Source organism: Pseudophryne corroboree, chromosome 6 (genome assembly GCF_028390025.1).
Source record: "Pseudophryne corroboree isolate aPseCor3 chromosome 6, aPseCor3.hap2, whole genome shotgun sequence".
NCBI classification, from domain to species: Eukaryota; Metazoa; Chordata; class Amphibia; order Anura; family Myobatrachidae; genus Pseudophryne; species Pseudophryne corroboree.
The window spans coordinates 231,374,209-231,399,619 of record NC_086449.1 but is presented as its reverse complement, the minus strand read 5'-3'; the positions used below and the strand labels follow the sequence as shown (position 1 = coordinate 231,399,619).

The window sequence follows — 25,411 nt, the reverse complement described above, 5'->3', positions numbered from 1 at the left end:
AAGCTATCAGGCAAGGGATATTGTACCAGTTGGTCCTTTATCTGGTTAGAAAGACCTCTTCGGTACTGGTGTCTCAGGGCTGGGTCATTCCACTGGGTATCATGGGCCAACCTCCGAAAATCCGTACAGTAAACCTCAACTGGCCTTCGCCCTTGCTTAAGGATCGAAATCTGAGCCTCGGCTGAGGCCGTCTTGTCAGGGTCATCATACAACATGCCCAGTGCCGTAAAAAAAAGCATCAACACTTTTAAGCGACGGACAGTCAGGCTGCAACCCATATGCCCAGACCTGTGGGTCTCCTTGTAGCAAGGAAATCACTATGCCCACCCGCTGAATCTCCGACCCAGAAGACTGAGGCCTAAGCCGGAAGTATAGCTTGCAGCTCTCCTTGAAACAAAAGAACTGCGAGCGATCTCCAGAAAAACGATCCGGGAGATTTACTTTCGGCTCCTTAACCCATGCAGGTGCTGCTGCTGCGGGAGCTCCGCCAGCAGCCTGGGAGGTGTGCATTTTAATGGACAAATCATTAAATTGCCGAGTCAGGACCTGCACCTGATCGACCACCTGTTGCAACGTATTTTGAGGGGTATGCTCCATATTCCCACAAAATTTCAACAGGAGTATTGGGCTGCTGAATATGTTATGCACACCAGTGCCTGCAGGAAAGTACTAGTGTCAGAACTGTTATGCACTCCAGTGTCTGCAGGAATGTACTGGTGTTTGAACTGTTATGCAAAACAAATGGACTCACAGACAAACTGGGGAATATGACATAACGTACACAGAAGGTGATAGGGTAACAAAATACACACACAGTGAACAGAGAAGCCCAGAGGCTAAGGAACTGGGTATCTCCCTTGTATTAGAACTGCTCAGATGTAAAAAGCAAGATGTTGTGTTTTAATACGTAGAGAACCCGAAATGCTGTTGCTAAGGGCAACAGCAAAACCCTAAAGGGTTACCAACGGGTGTGGCAGTAAACTCCTTGGTCAGAGATGGAATGATAGACACAAGGAGAGCCTCCACAATCCTGATTCTCACTTGCAGTGCACAGGTTTAAGCTTACTGCCACTAAACTGACCCCTGACACCTAGCACAGTGAGACAGGATTAGACAGGCAAGTGTTAGAATACAGCCGCAAACTTGCTAAGTTCACAGAGTAATAACAGAACCCCAGCAAGCTAAACGACTGACTCCAGTCTTACTGCTAGGTCTGGATTGGCAGAGTGTAATACCAAATCCCCAGGCCTATTTGCAGTAAGCAACAAACAAATACAAAGCTACACAGTACTGGCTAACTTTCATGAACTGACTAACCAACAGAGATTCAGCAGCATCTGCTTACCCTGAAAAGAGGCCTTATAAAGCAGGTGCTGTCCACGCCCCACTCAGACCTCACAGACTGTGAGCACAAAAACCAGCACCGGATCCCCTGCCGTGCACAGAGCCTATAACCACTGCACAGCAAAAGACCCGAACCGGAGTATCAGCTGCGCTCAGGTTACTCCACTAGCACTTGTCTCCCGGTTGCCATGACGACGTGGCAGCACAGGGCAGGAGACCCTAACAAATTGGCTCATGGGCCGGCACTGAATTGAAGCTAGACATCGCCGCCGGAGTAAGAGGAACAGGAGAGGTGCGCGCTGTGCTCTCCTCCCCTCCCCTCACAGCAGCAGCCTGGTCAGCAGCACTTGGGGGGGAGCCACTGTGGGGACATGTATATCTGCACTGGGGGGCATAGCTGGCACTGTGGGGGCATGTGTATCTGTACTGGCCTGGGGGCATAGCTGGCACTGTGGGGGCATGTGTATCTGCACTGGGGGCATAGCTGGCACTGTGGGGGCATGTGTGTCTGCACCGGGGGCATAGTTGGCACTGTGGGGGCATGTGTATCTGCACTGGGGGCATAGCTGGCACTATGGGGACATGTGTATCTGCACTGGGGGGCAGAGCGGGCACTGTGGGGGCATGTGTATCTGCACTGGGGGCATAGCTGGCACTGTGGGGGCATGTGTATCTGCACTGGGGGCATATCTGGCACTATGGTGGCATGTGTATCTGCACTGGGGGCATATCTGGCACTGTGGGGGCATGTGTATCTGGCACTGGGGGCATATCTGGCACTGTGGGGGCATGTGTATCTGCACTGGGGGCATATCTGGCACTGTAAGGACATGTGTATCTGGCACTGGGGGGCATATCTGGCACTGTAAGGACATGTGTAGCTGGCACTGGGGGCATATCTAGCACTGTAAGGACATGTGTATCTGCACTGGGGGCATATCTGGCACTGTTGCGGCATCTGTATCTGCACTGGGGGCATATCTGGCACTGTAAGGACATGTGTATCTGGCACTGGGGGCATATCTGGCACTGTTAGGACTGTGTATCTGTCACTGGGGGCATAGCTGGCACTGTGTGGACATGTGTATCTGGCACTGGGGGCATAGCTGGCACTGGGGGTATAGCTGGCACTGTGGAGACGTGTATCTGCACTGGGGGCATATCTGGCACTGTGGTGGCATGTGTATCTGGCACTGGGGGCATAGCTGGCACTGTGGGGACATGTGTATCTGGCACTGGGGGCATAGCTGGCACTGTGTGGACATGTGTATCTGGCACTGGGGGCATAGCTGGCACTGTGGAGACATGTGTATCTGCACTGGGGGCATATCTGGCACTGTGGGGGCATGTGTATCTGGCACTGGGGGCATAGCTGGCACTGTGGGGACATGTGTATCTGGCAATGGGGGCATAGCTGGCACTGTGGGGGCATGTGTATCTGGTTCTGTGGGGGCATGTGTATCTGGCACTGGGGGCATATATTTATCTGGCACTGTGTGGACATGTGTGTATATGGTGCTGTGGAGGGGGCTATATGTATCTGGCAATGTGGAGGCACCCATTTATTGGCATCTTTATATGTATGTGGCACTGTACTGGGGAATTATATGTATGTGGCACTGTACGACATGACTAAAAACGGGGTTATGACACAAGGTCATACTCCTACAAATGTCATACCGAAAGGTGCGCACACAAAGATGGGGTGTTGCTTTGTGAAAACTAGGCCATGCCCCCATTTTTGTGCTTAGTGGCTCTTGCCCTTTACTAAGGATCTTTCTGACTCTTTGCCTCTGACTGGTTGGCCACCACTGGTCTAGAAAATATGGGTCCCTAACGTGATTTAAAAAAAAGCCTTCACTAGCAGAGTAATGCTCTGGTGAAGTTCTTCTATGTAGTCAGATAATTAATACATTACTATGCATGCATGGACCGGAGTGTCTGCACATGCCCAGAGAACATTTTCATACACGGCATGCACAACCGATAAGATCATGCCTAGTAGCACTTTACCTGGAATGTGCAGTGCACATGCACATGGAGGCCAGTCGCGCATGCGCTGTTATTCTTACTGAAGATGCCAAAGATCAAGTTCGTACCATCCTGAATAGGCTTTATTGCAGTTTGTTAAACTGGACATTTATGCTGTAGCAGACTATGGGCACTGCAATCAGGCCCTTTCAGAGGTTCATAGAGACCCAGGGAAACCCGAATTAGGAGCCCCCCACCCCCTCTTTCTTAAAAAATATATTAAAAATTAAAAATGCATTTAACCACTTGCTTGGCATGGTCGCATCAGTTGCGGCCACACCAGGCTGGGCTTTTCCTGACATGGTTGCATCTGATGTGACATGTCAGAAAACTCACTGTGCAGCTGCAGGAAGAAAAGCTTCCTGCAATTGCTGCTCTTAGAGGGACCTCCAGTTCCCCTGCTTCCTGGTGCCCTCCCCTCCAGTGCCTGCCATGCTGCCGATCATTACTGATTGGTCAGCCTGGCAGCACCCAACAGACATTAGCAGCCGCTTGGGAAATGTAATTAAAAACAGCCCTCACCTTCCCTAAAGAGCAATCGAGACTGCAGAGAGGATCATGTGCCAGGAAACTGAAGTCACGATGGTCGCAATGTTCTGACAATTTATGTTTATACCGATTGTTGTTGTTGTTATTTTTTAAAGACAATTGTATTGGACATACTTTTGATAAATATTCTTAACCTAATTCAATCATATAAAAAAATGACAATTTCTTAATGGTTTTTGGAAAAAATACTAGTTAAAGTAAATGGTTAAAATGTATTTTACATTAATTTTTATACTTAACTTTATTATACTATAGATATAGATATATCCTAAACCCCTAAAATGGGGTTTTACCCGCATTTTCCCATTAGTAAATTCCTCCCTGGAAGAGGGCGGGATGTGGGAGAACACAATCCTGTTGGGGTGTGGGGGATTATCGGAAAAATCGGGAGTTTCTCGCAACTTCCAGGAGAGTAGGTTAGGCGTGAAATAGACCCCTTCAGAAAAGAAATGTCATAGGAGAATCCTTAATTCTTAGCAGAGGACTGACTTTGGAGGATGCATGTCCGCACAGTATTGGGAGTGTGGCTACTCCTTGGCTCGCCATGGCTCCAGGATTGTACCCAAGCTTAAAACATCCACTTCCATGGATTTTTTCCCCCCACACTACAGTAAACTTAGAGGGCCACACACAAAACATTTGTATTTACAATTGTCATCAATAAAACTGTATTGCTGTATATTGTAAGAACTGTTTGTGTATTCTCTAGAGATTTTTATTACACTGCTGATATAGACTTTAGGTTACTTAAACAGAGCAAGCAGCTTGGCTCAGTTACAGGACTTTACTTCTTTGGTTTACCTGTTAGAGAGCAATGTATTTTGGGAATAAATACTAATAGCCTTCACTACCATCTTACACCTCTATAGGGGGTTCTGCTGTGTGTTGATTATTATTATTATTATTATTATTATTATTATTATTATTAACAGTTTCTTATATAGTATAGCAACTTCCGTTGCGCTTTACAATTGGAAATAACAATGATATAACAAAACTGGGTAATCACATGGTAAAGATGTTATGGCTCATCAACCATTTTTTTAATATGTCACACATCCATACATACAGTATATGTGCTCAAACATCAATCGATTCCCATGCTCTGCAGTTTCATCTCAATTTGTTACCTTTTTCTCAATTTTAAATCATACTTTATAGTGTGCTAGGTACCAAACGTACCAATACGGGTCATTCATACGGACCTATATTTTGTTATTTCACCCTAGAATGTCTACTTTTTCCTTAATTTTGTTGTTTTTTACCTCTGTTTTGCTACTGTTTCCTCTTTTTTGCTACTTTTCTCTCAGTTTTGCACCTTTGTTCTCTTATAGTGGGGGTAATTCCAAGTTGATCGCAGCAGGAATTTTGTTAGCAATTGGGCAAAACCATGTGCACTGCAGGGGAGGCAGATATACATGTGCAGAGAGAGTTAGATTTGGGTGTGGTGAGTTCAATCTGCAGTCTAAATTGCAGTGTAAAAATAAAGCAGCCAGTATTAACCCTGCACAGAAACAAAATAACCCACCCAAATCTAACTCTCTCTGCAAATGTTATATCTGCCCCCCCCCTGCAGTGCACATGGTTTTGCCCAACTGCTAAAAAATTTCCTGCTGCGATCAACTTGGAATTACCCCCAGTGTACTAGGTACTTAAGTCCTTAGTGTGTTTAACAGGCTATTGGGCTGAATGCGAGGATAGGTGTATGTTAGCACATTTGTAGTAATTCCAGATGGAGGGCATTGACTGAGGAGAGTGGATTGGAAACAAAGAATATAACACTGTATGTAGAATCTACCGGACATACAGTAAATGTGCACAGTAATGCAGGAAGGAACTCGAGAGGAAATTGAATTAAGATAGCAATTTAAAATTACACCTTGAGCCATACCTATCATTAGAATTGCATTACTATTAAATGTTAAGTTTAACACTCAAAGCATTTATTAGAATAATTATACTGTTACAGAAAGTACCATAGGCAAGTAAACACCAATGAACAGATGACTAGTCAGAGGTCATAAAAGAAAACTTATATGGAGCTTAGTATGGATGCAGTCACCTGTCTGATCATTATCTTGCTCTTGTGTGAGAAGAAAGAGGCATTAATTTCCCATTTGAGGAGTTTAAGTGCTAAAAAGTGACAGTTGCACACAGATCACATCCACTGGCTAGAATTGTGACGATGGTGAAAGCACATCCCCAGTGCCCTGAAACACTCTCAACCAATAAAAACTGCAGCCAGGCAAGCCGTGAGCATATCGCAGCTATCTAACTGGAAATCCAAACCAACCGAGTTACTGCCGGCAAGATGTATCAAGCCTTGGAGAGCAATAAAATTGAGAAGTTGCCCAAAGCAACCAATCATTGCAAAATCTGTGCCCCATAAAGTAAATGACAGGAAGCTCTTTATCACTTTTCTAGGTGAGTCACTATAATGTATTTACACAATGTGCTGAGTGGGAGTCATTTGAAGTGTACAGTAGCAGGGGCGAATCCAGAAGAAAATGAAAGGGGGGGCACCATGATAGGGGAACGGTAACAGTTATACTTACATGCACCTAAGGCACGCGTGCTCCCAGATAAGGGGTGTGGTATCACAGGGGGCGTGACCTCACAGAATACGCCATCAGGTAATGATTGGCTGTAGGGGCGCATCCAGGTTTATTGCCAATGTTTCACCCTGATGAAAAGGCTGATTGGGCCTTGAAATGCTGGTCACCTGTTCCATTAGTTATGGGAGCCTGGAAGGCACCCCAGCACAATATAATTATTAAAGTTTTTAGTTGGTGGTGGTAGGTGCAGCATACCTTGTTTTGGGCACTGCGCTGAGACTCAGACTGCAGGACACGAACTGCCCATCTTTGATTAGCAGAAGCAGCATAAGACATCTGCAGGACATCCCTGTCACAATCACACGGGCCACCTTCTCAAAGCTGAGGCTGAGTATGCCTGCACCTAGCATGGTGGTAAAGGAAGTGGAGGAGGAAGCGCTGGGATTATTGTGCGGTGCAGTGAGGGCTAATGAAGCCTTCTGCGCCATCATAAGTAACAGTCTTACTCGATGCTGGCATTTGAACCCCGCGCCTGGGCTGGACTCTGGCCGGCTAGCAGTGGGGGAGGTAGGTTGCGGTGTAAGCAGGGGGAGGCTGCAGCTCCAGCCTCCCCATTGGTTACCACATGGACTTGCTGTTAGAGCAGCGGCGGGTCCTAGTGCCTGCCGGCTCTTTTATCAAATCTGCAGTAGTGCTGCTGTAATAGCAGTAGCGCTGCTGCTGTTCTCCTTTTGAAAAAAAGAAGAAGTCATAAATGACATAAATGACAGGGGGGGGGGCACGGGCCCGAGTGCCCCCCCCCCCCCCCCCCCGGATCCGCCTATGTACAGTAGCACCAATAGCAGAACAATGTTTGCATCCCAGATGCACTTACAAGTTACAACAAATCCGTTAAATAATAACAAAAAATATTTGGAACATTTGTTTTGATACAAAAAAAATATACAGTATTCTCTATTAGATTTGTAAAGAAAACTCTATAGTACCCCCTCCCCCCTATTATACAGCACTTACAATACAATCCTTTTTGGGCTTGAATGAAAGTAGTGAAGAATTCTATAATACTCCCTTAAAATCATGTGATATTATGAAGAAGTACCTCTTAGCTTCAGGGGTGAATTGTCAATCATACTAACAGAGGGGATCATCAATGTTTATTTGCACTAGTCCACAGGCATTGCATCAGCAAGACATACAGTATAGCCCCTGACAGGTGCATCTCTGTCTTCCTGTGGGTCTGCATCAGTCACATTTGCTCCAACATGCCTTTATTGTCAGTGGTGTAACTAGAGGCTTGGAGACCACTGGCAAACTGTCAAGTTTTGCGTCCTATTTCTTTAAACCTTTAGGTCCACATGTGTCACAGCAGCTGTGTAGGTACCAACAAAGTCAAACAAGGAACCAGCAGATAAGGAAGGAGCTGCACAGAATGCTGGTCAGAGGCATACCCAGGGGGACAGACACACCAACACCAACCTGTGGAGGTTGACACCAACCTCCACATGCAGAACCCAATGACAGAGAAGCCTCCTTAGGTAAAAGGTAGTCAACAGGGGGGCAGACAGACTAAGCAGGTGGCTGCGTCAGTGTGGTCAAGGCAGACTATGATCCGAAAGTCCGAAAATCCAGACTATGGCTTTGGTCCTATTCATATGCCGGAGCCCAGGGGACCCTTTACACCTTGTGAGCCCCTGGACATTTGCCTGTAGTTACACCACTGTTTATTGTATTTGGGCTGCATTTGATCATTCTATTCTATTCCATATCCACTGGCCTAGTTATAATGAGTGCAGTGTGTGCAGAGCACACAGGCCCCTGAGTTCAGTGGGGGCCACACCAACTACACTGTAAGAGCACAAATCATCACCAGGAAAAGGGCGTAGCGCCCATTTTTTTTGGGCATTTTGCACATGCACAGTAGAGAAATCTCCAGTTATATCGCCGCTGTGCCATTTATTCAGAGATCTGCGAGTGCGTATTAGAGTCTGAGCCCCTGGTGCTCTGGATGAACAGCGCTGCTGGCTAGAGAGGAGGGGGCCCGGATGGATGAAGCTGCACACGGGGCTTAGCCTCTCTTAAAATGCCCCTGTCCATCTCCCTATATGCAAGGAGGCACATGGGTCCGACCTGCATACAGCATAACTGTATTTTTTGTAGTTACTGCATGTGCAGGACGATATTGTGTGCACAAATAAACATGTGTAAGCATTACACAACATCAGTCACTTGTGTTAAACGTACAACTAGACAGGATAGAGTCGCATTAGCACTGCTCAGAATTTTTTTTTTTTTATTTATTAGGAGTCCCTGAACCAATTCACACATACATCTAAGCTTCAGGTAAATTAGAATAACATTTAAACTATCATAGTATGGAAAAACTACATGGTGGCAGAATTATATTAAATTCTAAGTCATCTTTAACGATTTGCTGCTTTAGTGCCATCTACTGACAGTGATGCATTGTGCTATTGATGTCTAGGGGAATGCCACTGTCACTGACAAATGTAGCTGCAGAAAAAGAATGCTGTCACTAGGTTCTGGATAGGCATTTTATTTATACATCGCACATCGCCTTTTGCACAACATGTTATTCCGAGTGGCCCCATTTGCCCCAGGACAGTGCCTATAAAATAGCTCAACCTGGCTTCCGAGTCCAGTTACACGCTGAGTCATCTGAGCCCTCATCTGCCAAAGTGCTGTTAAGGCAGGAGATCTGTACGGGGGAACTGGCCTGGGAGAGATCATAGCACTATAAGCAGCTCAGATGGGAGCTGAGTGTAGCTATTAGCACATCAGGCATGCTATTTTACAATCCATTCCTGGGCAAACAAAGCCGTAGCTACCCATCTTTAGTTTTATTCATACATAGGACACATAGGACCATGCAATGACTAATGTGCCAATGGAAACCTATTGACAGGTTTTTTTAAAGCAGAATGATAGGTGCATAGTTAGCAAGCTATAAAATGACACTAGTCCATCAAACCTCTGTGAGATAGCTGTCAGTTTAACCTCACACGGGGGAATCTTCCAGCTTACAAGTATTCCTAAATTGTTTTCCATTTCAGATGTCCTGTTGTATCATATTGAATGTATAAAGGAGAGACATAACATAAGTACACAGCAATACACACTTCCACACATGCAGTCTATTGGCCTTGATTCTGAAGTCCAAATGCGGATGATTCTGCACATGCACAGAGATTGATGCAGATATAGGCTGATTTATTAAACAGATGTTTCTGGATACCAACTGGGCAGTGATCATGTGATCACACAGAACTGCTCCATCCGGTGGGCGTGTCATGTGGTGTTGTGGGCATGTAGGCCAATTTAAAGCATGTGTACGCAAATGGGACGACTGTTTCAGACAGATTTGCCCTATTATAAGTAGCATACAGTATACAGGTCATACTCGCCTACTGTCCCCGAATGTGAAAGGGAGCTTCCCGAGATTAAGGAGCCTGTAGTCTCCCTGGTACGCCCTCACAATGAATTGCATCACTGAAGTCCCACCGCCTGATTTACAATGCCAGTAATTGCAGCATCTTATAGCAGTGGGTGGGGTACAAGGAAGTGATTGCACCATCACGCATCCCCCACAATTTCCCACTTGGCCATGCATCACTGACCTGCCTGCTGCCTCCTCCCAGAGTGTCCAGCCAGAAAGTCAGCAAGTATAATACAGTATAATACAGGTACAGCATATGGCATATGCACACTATCGCCATAGGATATAGAATCTATGGGATGTAGTTATGTGACTGGCGGTCAGGATCCATCAGCTTCCCTCAATGGGCAATGGTCAGGTCACTTCTGCTGGTCTCTACTAAAGCAAGAACTTTATAATTTTTCTGTAAAATAAATGTTTTATTAAGTTCCTCTCCTAACAAGGTCTCACGGTGCATTATCATTAACTGCAGCAGAAAGCTACTTCTCAGTAAAAAAAAAAAATGTTTCACATGTGCTATTTTTACAAGGAGTTATCAAGTACATCTGAATCATTGACGTAGATTGGTATGTGGAACAGATCACACATTTAAGGTGTTTTAGGTGGGTTTTGTGTTATATATTTGATGTATAAAAAAGATATCTGTAATCTTTGTTAGATTCTATAGACTCTGCTTTTTAATGTATTTCTTTTGAATATCTGCTTTTATTACCATAACGTTAGCTATTTCAAAAAATCTAATGTTATGTTATGCATGTAAGCTCACAAACAGAATGTACTGTACAGTTGTCTTTAACGGGCCTATCTACTCTCTTTGGGCAACAGCAAAAATCTTTTTTTTTTTTTTTTATCACATATCACTGCAATATAATTTACCAGTGAAAAGTCCCTGGGGCTTCCTTGGTGATTAGTAGTGAAGAAATATTGGGTTAAGATTATTGGTCGATTAAGATTATTGGTCGATATGGAAAAAACCTACATCTTAGATACTGAGGTAATAATTCCTTGGTTTACATAGTAGGCGGTGCACCCTGAGTCAATAAACAATAACACGAACAGAAGGAGAAAAAAGAAGACTCTTCTATGGGCGCACTCTTAAAACTATAACGTCATATAAATTCTGATATAATTGAACTTTTATTAATGGCATATTATAGATATATCCAAAAGTAAGTTCTATATAAGGAAGTGATAATGTCATTATTAATGGGTTTAACACCATCGATTGTATAGTGGAGTCAGTATGATAATAATGTGTCCTGTGAATGAAAATAATCTACCCAATAATAGGAGATAAATAGCACACCTGACTCTAAGGCCTGGTCCATCACCTACTTGTTTAAGATGCACCACATGTATATCCTAACAACAGAATGTAAAGGTACACTGGACTGGATTCCCAAGATAAAAAAGTGTAGAAGGAAGGTATAGAGGGTGGATCTGCTGTCAGTGTTAGGCACTGAGTCCGCAAAACCCTGGTTCTACAACACTTGGTATTCCCAGGAGGTCTCCCATCCAGGTACCGACCAAGCCCAACACTGCTTAGTGTCCATGATCAGACAGTATTGGGCGTTGACAGTGTGGTATGATAGTAGTGTACCTTGTATTGACTCAGGGATCACTAATGAGAGTCCACCTAGCGCTCAAAAGCGTGCTCAAGATGAATAAGTAAAGTAGATAAGATAAAGTAAATAGAAAAAAAGCATAAAACGGATCTGCTGTCACTGTTAGGTAAGGGTCAGAAGTGGCCAAAAACCATATTGTGCAGACCTTAAATCAGTGATGAGAGTCCGTTGAAAATAAAAGTGTTTAGTGACTAAGGGGCCTATTTATCACCATCCGCATCCAGGATGTGGATGACAGGTGATAAAATCACCCAAACTCGCACTGCGATAATTGATTACATTGCAGGGATGTATCAATTATCGCATGCAGGGACAGAGTTTATGGTCAAGCTCTGTCCCTGCGATGACACTCCGCAGCAGCATCGGGGTATTTTTCAGAAAAATACCCGATGTCCTGCTGCACATGTGCCACCCCCGCCGACATGACTGCTACAGCTGCCGCCTGGTCGACCCCCCTATCGTGACTACCTCCACGCACTGCGGACCCCCAAAGCAGATCAATATACTCACCAGTCCAGGGAGTCGGTCCACGCTGCTTCTGCTGGGCTGCCGGGTGCCGAATCCTGTGTGCTGCAGTGACCCCTGCTGCTGTAAAGTGCGCTGCCACTTTGCATCATCACTTTACTGCACTGGGGTCACATTGCAGCACATGGGGGACCCTGCACCCGGCAGCGCTCACCCGAGCTACCCTGATCTATTTATTAACAATATTTTTACTAAAATAATGTAAAAAAAGGTGTTTTCACACCCTTTTCACATTATTTTAGTATCACCTGAATGTATTAAAGGTCATTTGGAGCAGTTTTCATGAAAAACTGCTCCAAACCCTTTAATTCACTTTTTTTTTAGTAAGCCACATCGCATTCCCCATACTTACAATAGGAAATGTGATGTAGCCAAATTTACACACAAAAAAAATGTGAAAAAATACTGCAGTGTGCCCTGTGATAATCTCGTCTGCTCAGGCTGGCGAGATCACAGGGCAGCACTGCGATAGGGAGGCATTTGCCCAGGTTTCTTTGCCCCTGGCTGAGAAGGCTGAGCAGGACCCGGCTCCAGTGATCAGTTCTGTGTGTCCGATGGACACACTAGCTGATCACAGTTTAAAAAGAAAAACATGTAAACCCCCCCCATACTCACCTGTCCAGGGAGCCGGTGTCCGCTGCTCTGCTGAGCGCTGCTGGGCGCCGGGTCCCCCACGTGCTGCAATGTGACCCTGATGCAGTAAAGTGGCACTGCAAAGCGGCAGCGCACTTAACAGCACCGGGGGTCACCGCAGCACCACAGGATCCGGCAACCCGGCAGGCCAGCAGGAGCAACGCGGACCAACTCCCTGGACTAGTGAGTATATTATCTGCGGAAAGGGAGCGGAAGTCGCGATGGGGGGGGTCGACCGGGCGGCATCGGTAGTGGTGATGTTGGCAGGGGCGGGACATGCGCAGCAGGACATCAGGGTATTTCTTTCCCAAAAATACCCAGATGATGGTGCAGAGTGTCATCGTAGGGACAGAGCCTGACCGCAAGCTCTTTCCCTGCATGCGATAATTGATATCCCTGCGATGTAATCAATTATCGCAGTGCAAGTTTTGGCGATTTTATCACCTGTCATCCGCATCCTGGATGCGGATGGTGATAAATAGACCCCTAAATCTGTTGCAAAAGTTATATAAAGCATTATGCAGATAAAGAATGCATCATCATAGGATATATAACATCAAATGATATTGTCTACTATGAGACAATCAAACAACATGCATCTTAAAGAAAAACATCAGCTCCTGCTATTAATGCAATAAGCTTTACATATAATACAGCTGCAACAGATCAATTAGTAAATTGATGGTATATTGAATACAACCTATGGCCATAGTATTGCTATTTAGTGTGATCCAAGCATCTAATGACCACACAATAATTCCTTGATGATACCAGCTGGCAGAGATAACAAAATACATTTGAAATACCGAAATGTCAAAATGCTGACATGCGTTTTTAAGGAAATTTTGTCCAAAAACAGACTTGTTCATACTTTGCCATCCCAGTGGACTTGGAGGAGGAATATAATAGTGTGCCAAGCACAGGGAGGCACTGTGCCCGAAGCATGGCGAGTGCAGCGAGCCTTGTGAGTGGATGCGGTACACTTAGACAGTGTCCATGTCGACCTATGTCGACATTGACACCAAACCCCCCAGAAAAAATCATGTTGGTATTTTGACATGTTGGCATTTCAAATGTCGGTATTCTGACAATGTCGACATTTTGACTATGCTAACATAATGAATGTCAATATTTTGACTATGTCGGTATTTTTACTTTAGGTCAATGGCTGCTGGGATTATGACCATCTGTATTGTGTCCGTCGGTAAATCATACTAAACCCAACTAATTGGCTTATGAATATAACTGGCCTGGGATATGTCTGTGTGTGTGTGTGTGTGTGTGTGTGTGTGTGTGTGTGTGTGTGTGTGTGTGTGTGTGTGTGTGTGTCTTTGGCCAATTAGATTGTAACACTGAGGCCAGCATTGTTTGCATTACAATGTGAATAAGACACATTTTTGCCAAAAAGACGCCCGACACTTAACGCCAGGCATCTCCCACTGCATGGCGTATTGATGCAAGATGTATGAGCACACATCTATATATTAGGTTTATATGAATATAGTATGCACATACTGTAAGAATAATATTGATTATTATTATTACAGGTTGAGTCTCCCATATCCATAATTCTGACATACTGTACATCATTTTTTGAGCGAGACGAGGTAGTGACACCTTTGCGTTCTGACGGTTCAGTGTGCACAAACTTTGTGTAATGCAAAAATTATTCAAAATGTTGAATAAAATGACCTTCATGCCTGTGACATATCTGTAATGGGTGCAAGGTGTGCAGTGCACATGGTCCCCTGGGTACAGGTCCACTCCACACACCCTGCACCCATCTCTCGAACACCTACTCCTCCGGAGTCCTGCTACGCAGCAGCACTGCACAAATCACTGGGAAAATGGCCGTTGTTGGAAGATGGCTGGAAAAATGCACACTGGTCTCTGGTACAACGCTAGGGTCTCCTAGTAAGTTACCCTAGTGCTCCGAGTCCCACTGCACTGACAGCTAGAGAGGACTGGGCCCAGACGGAGACTGCACTCCTTTCTTCATACATCCCTGTTTCAGGCTGTGTATATTAGGTGTATATGAAACATAAATGTGTTCTGTATTTAGACTTTGGTCCCATCCCCAAGATATCTCTTTGTGGTATGCAAATATTCCAAAATACAGAAAAATCCGATATCCAAAATACTCCTGGTCCCAAACATTTTGGATATGGGTTATTCGACCTGTATTATTTATACCAGGTTCAAATCTCTTTATCCTAGATGCTCTATAGAATGTCTACATGCTTCTTATTTCCTCTTTCTTCATTTTCATAATTGAAGAGGCGAGTGGATGAAGGTGTTATGTTATGTTTAGATGAAACAGAGAAATTTACAGTTAAAGATAAATGAGATCTTTAGACTTGGACGTAGCACTTTTTTATCCACAAAATACAGATGCGACCACTGTCAGCTTACCCGCAAATGGGTCACACGTTCCCGCTGCATCATGATTGCGACTGTGACCCATTTGCAGGAATGCACACTCCATTGCATTTCTATGGATCGCAGGCAAGATAGTTGCTGCAAACATCTTGAGATTGTCGCTGCTAGTGGCAATGTTTAAAATAACATTGTTACTATGATCCCAAGGTCATCCATTAAAAAAATAATTTTTCAGAAAATTGTTACATAACACCTTCATCCACTCGCCCCTCCAACTATTGTTGTTATTTCTTCTCCATCTCCTTCTCTTTATCCATCCTCTTCCATGTTCAAGAGAGCACAGAAGGGTTAAAGGGTGAAGTGAGACAAACTTTTTTTGGTGTATGGGATTAGACAGTGGAAGGTGTAATGGTTGGAGAAGGCATTTAACTGCAGCCCAGTATTAGGAAACCAGGTCAACAATATCTCTCCAGCAAAAACACATTACAATAAAAAGATGACATACATGTGCAATGTAATTGTCTTTGGAGCATTAAAAGGTCCATGTGACTTCAAAAAGTACAACAGCTGTTTCCTTCTTGATTTACCATTAAGATTGTTAGAGTTAATTATTAATAAAGCAATAACCTAAATTGTAGCTAGCTTTTAGAATTGATGATGGGTGGTTAATATTGCAGCTGTATTGTAGGATGTCTGATTTAAACCCTATAGACTGAAAGTTTCTTGACTGAGTTAATAATTTCTGTAATTGAAGCATTTGTCCACTAAATAAAAAAAAAAAATAACATGTGACTGCTTATATCCAGAATATTCTAAACAGAATATTCTACTGTAGTTAGTTTATAAATTTACTATTTTAAACCAAATGCCAACCTGTAAATTACACATGATGCAATCATTCAGGATTATTTAAAGATGTGAACTGACAGGTTTTATTAAACAAATGCCTTGAAATCAAATTATTAGTATCTGATATTCATATAACATTAGTTAAAACTTCCAATTTAAATGTAAAAATGAAGATGGACTCATTGCCTAGAGTACACACAATAGAGGCGTCAGATTAGTGGGCTCAATTAGTATTCATAAGCATGCAGGGTATTAATTGACTAGGAGAGCAAGTTTCATTATAAGAACTGAAGTAAACTTATGCATTGTGGGTTAAGATGATTAAGACATGGGCTGTACGAATGTCTATCAACAGAAGAGTCTTGACGACTGTACATGTCAGACATACATCATGTACTGTAGCTTATTATCCACTTTCTCCTTACCACTGTCCATGCAGCACTGTATAGGGATAGATTTGTTGGCCCCAAGTATAAAAGCTCCATATATATATAGGTAATGTTTGCCATTCTAAGAGCAAACTTTAGAATATTCAATGCCGGTCACCCTCCACATAGGTATGCATAATTCTTGCTGACAGTTAATAAAACTGAAACGCAATAAGTAATGATGGCTCTATAAAATGTATCATCAAACACATGCAGGGACAGGGGCTCTCCATCCCTGCGATGTGTTAGAATTGAAGTGCTATTGTGATCTCTTCTTCATCAGACCCTGGTGCGCTACTGTGCATGCGCTGTCTGTTAATCACACATGTACAAATGCCCATTGCCAGGGAAGGATCCTACAGATCTCTCTCACAGTGAATGATATGGAAAGTAGCCAATGTCTACAATGGCTAACGCCATCTAAAGATGACAGTAGCTAACGGGCCAACCTCCAGAATGGCTTGGTAAATTTGTCAAAATATAGTTGAAAATAGGGTACTGTAGCAGATGTCTGCAGTGGAGCCCTGTACATACAGTACATTCGGGGGAAATTACGCGTTTTAAAGGACTTTTCTGCAAATATTAATTGATAAATAGCACTTAGGAGAGAAGGAGGCCATAGTCAGTATATTGTAGACAGTTCAGTTGGGTTCTGCTTGGAAATTCTCATTTCTGTTCGTTAGAAAGATGGGGTTGGAAAATACAAAATATATTTTAGGTGACATCAATGTAATAAATATACAAATCTTCAAAAAACAAAACAAAAATGCTTTGCGGGAGCTTCTATTCTGAACATTGGTAAAAGTATACTATAATATATATAATTTAATTATATATATTATATTAAAAATATATAATGTAATTTCATTAAATGTAAGCTGTCTGTATATTTCTTTTAGCTGTTTACTATATTTGTTACACACTGTGGGGTTAATTAACTTAGTGATGTATGCCCTGCGATCTGTTTTCATGGAAATATGACACCACAGTTTTAATTTGCAATTCAATTCGTGTTCCATATTTCCAGCATATTCACTATTTTTGTGTTAACCTCCCTGAGTAGGTGACAGAGTAGGCAAAATCTCTATTTTAAGGTAAAAATTTCTGGAATCAGTGCAGAACTCGGGTACACCTATAGGGGTTTAAATAGTATAATTTGGCCAATTTAGCCATTTTCCATGTTGTTTTTTTCCCTAGAAGGCTCAAAAAATGGTATAAATCATGTGAAAGAGATACGTTGTTGTATTGTATTGATGTAAAATGAGTTTTTGTACTTGAAGTAGAGTTAAAAGTGTTTTTGCAACACATTACAATCTTTGAACACATTTTAAGGTACAATACCCCAAAATATGGTAAAGACTTTAATTTTCTGAAAAAGCTGGCTTCCAGCTTTTAATTGAAATATAAAAATCAACTATTTGACACCTTTCAACAACCTCCAATACTTTGTTTATGCCTACGAGCAGCCTTCTATACTGTCCTGCTATCGCAGTTTTTTGGAGTTCAGGATGATTTACCACTTTTTCATGCAATTATCCAAGGTCACATTTTGTAGAAAAATTGTGCGACATTGCCATGATGTCTGCAAATCTCCATTTCTAATAAAATTTTGCATTTCTTAGGTGCGATCTTTGAAGAAATAGGCATCAAAGAATACAGATTTTGGGCCTAATTCAGTAAGGATTGCAAATAATTTGCTATCCTTTTCCTAGCATGCTGGGGCCGCCCATCGCAGGGTAAAGCCGCCCAGCATGCTGACCACCGCCTCCCCCCCCCACCCGACACCCCGTTTGTCCACCTTTGCCTCCCTGGAAATGGAGCGTTCCCTGCCCCGCATGCAGAGGCAATCACATTTTCTGCGCCTCCCCCTACCCAAAAAAAAAAATGCAGGCGCATGCACAGGACAGGCGCTGCGCATGCGCCCGCATCTTTTTCTCAATATTTCCGGTTGAATCGCACACTGCGATCAAACCTGAATTAGGCCCTTTATGCTGTGAGTTCATTTCCTCAAAATTATGTGTAATTGAATTGAGTTGACCCATATTAGTTAATTTATCTTTTAACCATGCAAAAAAAAAAAAAAAATATCCTCTATTGTTTTAAACTAATTGTAAAATTTGTAGGAATCTGTTTATAGTCAAAGTATTAGCTCCAGTTATTTAGAAATTGATGTGCAGTGTTAGGGAGCCATAAGCACATTAAGAAAAATAGCTGCATCTCTTCCCATAAACATTGCCCAAAATAGTCGCATAGAATACAGCATGAATAAATAATGAGGCAAATGTATAAATAATCCATAGTACAAAAAATGTGGCAGGTTTGTGGTGTTAAATGGGTCCAGTAAATGGCAAAAGATAATTTGTGCACAGACCTCCCATGTGTCTTTCTATTAAGACAAGTTACATCATTGGCACTAATGCAAGTTGTTAGTAAATTTAGCCCTTGAGCACACTGGTCTTTCATTATTAATGCAATCTTCATCAATTATCAACAGAAATGTAAGACAGTATTTTATCCACTTTATTGGTTACAGTAGTTCAGAGTTAAAGCTCTTGCTATGTAGCCTTTATCACCGATAAGACATAGGAATAAAAGCTATTTCCTCAGTCCCTGGGGCAGCGCATCATCATGACATGATCATTCGGGTTGTAAAATATTCTGCTATCATTTTGGATAATGACTATAGGCTACGCAGATTTCCATTCATTTGATTTATCTCTAATGCTAATCCTTCAGGCCTTTGATCACCATAGGGATATCAAGTAAAATTAAAGAGCTAGTAATAATACATTAATATTACAAATAATTATATACTGTAGTCTACACAAAGGACTAAAATATATTAAGTTTGTAAATTCCAGGTAAACACAGACAGCAGTGGATAAATGTTTTCCATATCCATTGTTATGAAGAATAGGTGAAAAAAAAAACATGAGCTCATCTCCCTGGTATGGCTAACAGCTGTAAAGATGAATTTACTACTTCACCAGGTCAATGTGGAGGCAAATGCACATGTAATGTATATGGCCTACAGGCAAAGTAGTAGTAGTGTCCAGTAATGTGCCAGTAGTAGTAGTCATAGTAAGCAGTAATGTGGCATCTCAGGCCACGCCCAATGCGTTTCGTCCAATAGGGACTTTGACGCCCTGATGAAGTCCCTATTGGACGAAACCATTGGGCGTGGCCTAAGACGTGGATGCTGTGACGTCACCTGCTGGAATCAGAGCCGGTTGAGAAGCAAGCCACAATATCGCTGTAGAATGGCTAAGTGACTGTGCTATTCATGCTGATCTTTTTTAACCTTGATGTACGTGAGCATATGTTTCAAGTAAAAATTGTGTATTTTTTATTATTCATGAGTGCGCTCTCCATTTGTTCTCCAATATATATATATATATATATATATATATATATATATATATTTATTTATTTTTTATTATTTTTTTTTTTTAAACAATAAGGATGCACTCACCAGACTTCTCCAAAGTGTAAAAAACGAGTCATTAATTCCAACAGCACATACTCACAAGGTCATGGTCAAGGGAGATGGCATTCTGGTAATCTGGTCTTGAAAAAGGCTCTGCTGTGAGCTGAAACGTTGACCATGACCTTGTGAGTATGTGCTGTTGGAATTAAGGACTCGTTTTTTACACTTTGGAGAAGTCTGGTGAGTGCATCCTTATTGTTTAAATATATTTGGGACTTTGTCTGGATTCTGCACCCAGCAGTTGTGAGAGTGGATATGCGAGTGCAGCTTCTTCACCTCGACTATATATATATATATATATATATATATATATATTATATATTAGAGATGAGCGCCTGAAATTTTTCGGGTTTTGTGTTTTGGTTTTGGGTTCGGTTCCGCGGCCGTGTTTTGGGTTCGACCGCGTTTTGGCAAAACCTCACCGAATTTTTTTTGTCGGATTCGGGTGTGTTTTGGATTCGGGTGTTTTTTTCAAAAAACCCTAAAAAACAGCTTAAATCATAGAATTTGGGGGTAATTTTGATCCCAAAGTATTATTAACCTCAAAAAACATAATTTACACTCATTTTCAGCCTATTCTGAACACATCACACCTCACAATATTATTTTTAGTCCTAAAATTTGCACCGAGGTCGCTGTGTGAGTAAGATAAGTGACCCTAGTGGCCGACACAAACACCGGGCCCATCTAGGAGTGGCACTGCAGTGTCACGCAGGATGTCCCTTCCAAAAAACCCTCCCCAAACAGCACATGACGCAAAGAAAAAAAGAGGCGCAATGAGGTAGCTGACTGTGTGAGAAAGATAAGCGACCCTAGTGGCCGACACAAACACCGGGCCCATCTAGGAGTGGCACTGCAGTGTCACGCAGGATGTCCCTTCCAAAAAACCCTCCCCAATCAGCACATGATGCAAAGAAAAAGAAAAGAAAAAAGAGGTGCAAGATGGAATTATCCTTGGGCCCTCCCACCCACCCTTATGTTGTATAAACAAAACAGGACATGCACACTTTAACCAACCCATCATTTCAGTGACAGGGTCTGCCACACGACTGTGACTGATATGACGGGTTGGTTTGGACCCCCCCCAAAAAAGAAGCAATTAATCTCTCCTTGCACAAACTGGCTCTACAGAGGCAAGATGTCCACCTCATCTTCACCCTCCGATATATCACCGTGTACATCCCCCTCCTCACAGATTATCAATTCGTCCCCACTGGAATCCACCATCTCAGCTCCCTGTGTACTTTGTGGAGGCAATTGCTGCTGGTCAATGTCTCCGCGGAGGAATTGATTATAATTCATTTTAATGAACATCATCTTCTCCACATTTTCTGGATGTAACCTCGTACGCCGATTGCTGACAAGGTGAGCGGCGGCACTAAACACTCTTTCGGAGTACACACTTGTGGGAGGGCAACTTAGGTAGAATAAAGCCAGTTTGTGCAAGGGCCTCCAAATTGCCTCTTTTTCCTGCCAGTATAAGTACGGACTGTGTGACGTGCCTACTTGGATGCGGTCACTCATATAATCCTCCACCATTCTATCAATGTTGAGAGAATCATATGCAGTGACAGTAGACGACATGTCCGTAATCGTTGTCAGGTCCTTCAGTCCGGACCAGATGTCAGCATCAGCAGTCGCTCCAGACTGCCCTGCATCACCGCCAGCGGGTGGGCTCGGAATTCTGAGCCTTTTCCTCGCACCCCCAGTTGCGGGAGAATGTGAAGGAGGAGATGTTGACAGGTCGCGTTCCGCTTGACTTGACAATTTTGTCACCAGCAGGTCTTTCAACCCCAGCAGACCTGTGTCTGCCGGAAAGAGAGATCCAAGGTAGGCTTTAAATCTAGGATCGAGCACGGTGGCCAAAATGTAGTGCTCTGATTTCAACAGATTGACCACCCGTGAATCCTTGTTAAGCGAATTAAGGGCTGCATCCACAAGTCCCACATGCCTAGCGGAATCGCTCCGTGTTAGCTCCTTCTTCAATGCCTCCAGCTTCTTCTGCAAAAGCCTGATGAGGGGAATGACCTGACTCAGGCTGGCAGTGTCTGAACTGACTTCACCTGTGGCAAGTTCAAAGGGCATCAGAACCTTGCACAACGTTGAAATCATTCTCCACTGCACTTGAGACAGGTGCATTCCATCTCCTATATCGTGCTCAATTGTATAGGCTTGAATGGCCTTTTGCTGCTCCTCCAACCTCTGAAGCATATAGAGGGTTGAATTCCACCTCGTTACCACTTCTTGCTTCAGATGATGGCAGGGCAGGTTCAGTAGTTTTTGGTGGTGCTCCAGTCTTCTGTACGTGGTGCCTGTACGCCGAAAGTGTCCCGCAATTTTTCTGGCCACCGACAGCATCTCTTGCACGCCCCTGTCGTTTTTTAAAAAATTCTGCACCACCAAATTCAAGGTATGTGCAAAACATGGGACGTGCTGGAATTTGCCCATATTTAATGCACACACAATATTGCTGGCGTTGTCCGATGCCACAAATCCACAGGAGAGTCCAATTGGGGTAAGCCATTCCGCGATGATCTTCCTCAGTTGCCGTAAGAGGTTTTCAGCTGTGTGCGTATTCTGGAAAGCGGTGATACAAAGCGTAGCCTGCCTAGGAAAGAGTTGGCGTTTGCGAGATGCTGCTACTGGTGCCGCCGCTGCTGTTCTTGCGGCGGGAGTCCATACATCTACCCAGTGGGCTGTCACAGTCATATAGTCCTGACCCTGCCCTGCTCCACTTGTCCACATGTCCGTGGTTAAGTGGACATTGGGTACAACTGCATTTTTTAGGACACTGGTGAGTCTTTTTCTGACGTCCGTGTACATTCTCGGTATCGCCTGCCTAGAGAAGTGGAACCTAGATGGTATTTGGTAACGGGGGCACACTGCCTCAATAAATTGTCTAGTTCCCTGTGAACTAACGGCGGATACCGGACGCACGTCTAACACCAACATAGTTGTCAAGGACTCAGTTATCCGCTTTGCAGTAGGATGACTGCTGTGATATTTCATCTTCCTCGCAAAGGACTGTTGAACAGTCAATTGCTTACTGGAAGTAGTACAAGTGGGCTTACGACTTCCCCTCTGGGATGACCATCGACTCCCAGCGGCAACAACAGCAGCGCCAGCAGCAGTAGGCGTTACACGCAAGGATGCATCGGAGGAATCCCAGGCAGGAGAGGACTCGTCAGAATTGCCAGTGACATGGCCTGCAGGACTATTGGCATTCCTGGGGAAGGAGGAAATTGACACTGAGGGAGTTGGTGGGGTGGTTTGCGTGAGCTTGGTTACAAGAGGAAGGGATTTACTGGTCAGTGGACTGCTTCCGCTGTCACCCAAAGTTTTTGAACTTGTCACTGACTTATTATGAATGCGCTGCAGGTGACGTATAAGGGAGGATGTTCCGAGGTGGTTAACGTCCTTACCCCTACTTATTACAGCTTGACAAAGGGAACACACGGCTTGACACCTGTTGTCCGCATTTCTGGTGAAATACCTCCACACCGAAGAGCTGATTTTTTTGGTATTTTCACCTGGCATGTCAACGGCCATATTCCTCCCACGGACAACAGGTGTCTCCCCGGGTGCCTGACTTAAACAAACCACCTCACCATCAGAATCCTCCTGGTCAATTTCCTCCCCAGCGCCAGCAACACCCATATCCTCCTCATCCTGGTGTACTTCAACACTGACATCTTCAATCTGACTATCAGGAACTGGACTGCGGGTGCTCCTTCCAGCACTTGCAGGGGGCATGCAAATAGTGGAAGGCGCATGCTCTTCACGTCCAGTGTTGGGAAGGTCAGGCATCGCAAACGACACAATTGGACTCTCCTTGTGGATTTGGGATTTCAAAGAACGCACAGTTCTTTGCGGTGCTTTTGCCAGCTTGAGTCTTTTCAGTTTTCTAGCGAGAGGCTGAGTGCTTCCATCCTCATGTGAAGCTGAACCACTAGCCATGAACATAGGCCAGGGCCTCAGCCGTTCCTTGCCACTCCGTGTGGTAAATGGCATATTGGCAAGTTTACGCTTCTCCTCCGACAATTTTATTTTAGGTTTTGGAGTCCTTTTTTTTCTGATATTTGGTGTTTTGGATTTGACATGCTCTGTACTATGACATTGGGCATCGGCCTTGGCAGACGACGTTGCTGGCATTTCATCGTCTCGGCCATGACTAGTGGCAGCAGCTTCAGCACGAGGTGGAAGTGGATCTTGATCTTTCCCTAATTTTGGAACCTCAACTTTTTTGTTCTCCATATTTTATAGGCAGAACTAAAAGGCACCTCAGGTAAACAATGGAGATGGATGGATTGGATACTAGTATACAATTATGGACGGACTGCCACGGTTAGGTGGTATAAAAAAACCACGGTTAGGTGGTATATATTATAATAATAATACAATTATGGATGGACGGACTGCCTGCCGACTGCCGACACAGAGGTAGCCACAGCCGTGAACTACCGCACTGTACACTGGTTGATAAAGAGATAGTAGTATACTCGTAACAACTAGTATGACACTATGACGACGGTATAAAGAAAGAAAAAAAAATACCACAGTTAGGTGGTATATATTATAATAATAATACAATTATGGATGGACGGACTGCCTGCCGACTGCCGACACAGAGGTAGCCACAGCCGTGAACTACCGCACTGTACACTGGTTGATAAAGAGATAGTAGTATACTCGTAACAACTAGTATGACACTATGACGACGGTATAAAGAATGAAAAAAAAACCACGGTTAGGTGGTATATATTATAATAATAATACAATTATGGATGGACGGACTGCCTGCCGAGTGCCGACACAGAGGTAGCCACAGCCGTGAACTACCGCACTGTACACTGGTTGATAAAGAGATAGTAGTATACTCGTAACAACTAGTATGACACTATGACGACGGTATAAAGAAAGAAAAAAAAATACCACGGTTAGGTGGTATATATTATAATAATAATACAATTATGGATGGACGGACTGCCTGCCGACTGCCGACACAGAGGTAGCCACAGCCGTGAACTACCGCACTGTACACTGGTTGATAAAGAGATAGTAGTATACTCGTAACAACTAGTATGACACTATGACGACGGTATAAAGAAAGAAAAAAAAAATACCACAGTTAGGTGGTATATATTATAATAATAATACAATTATGGATGGACGGACTGCCTGCCGACTGCCGACACAGAGGTAGCCACAGCCGTGAACTACCGCACTGTACACTGGTTGATAAAGAGATAGTAGTATACTCGTAACAACTAGTATGACACTATGACGACGGTATAAAGAATGAAAAAAAAAACCACGGTTAGGTGGTATATATTATAATAATAATACAATTATGGATGGACGGACTGCCTGCCGACTGCCGACACAGAGGTAGCCACAGCCGTGAACTACCGCACTGTACACTGGTTGATAAAGAGATAGTAGTATACTCGTAACAACTAGTATGACACTATGACGACGGTATAAAGAAAGAAAAAAAAATACCACAGTTAGGTGGTATATATTATAATAATAATACAATTATGGATGGACGG

At 43.5% G+C, this 25,411-nt stretch overlaps 1 protein-coding gene and 1 pseudogene across 5 annotated transcripts in view; one reads left to right on the top strand and one right to left on the bottom strand.

Moving 5' to 3' along the window:
• Positions 1-25,411, top strand: part of NTRK3 (neurotrophic receptor tyrosine kinase 3) — a 787,704-nt gene that overhangs the window by 364,327 nt on the left and 397,966 nt on the right. The window lies entirely within an intron of this gene.
• Positions 11,412-11,530, bottom strand: LOC134937709 (5S ribosomal RNA; annotated as a pseudogene).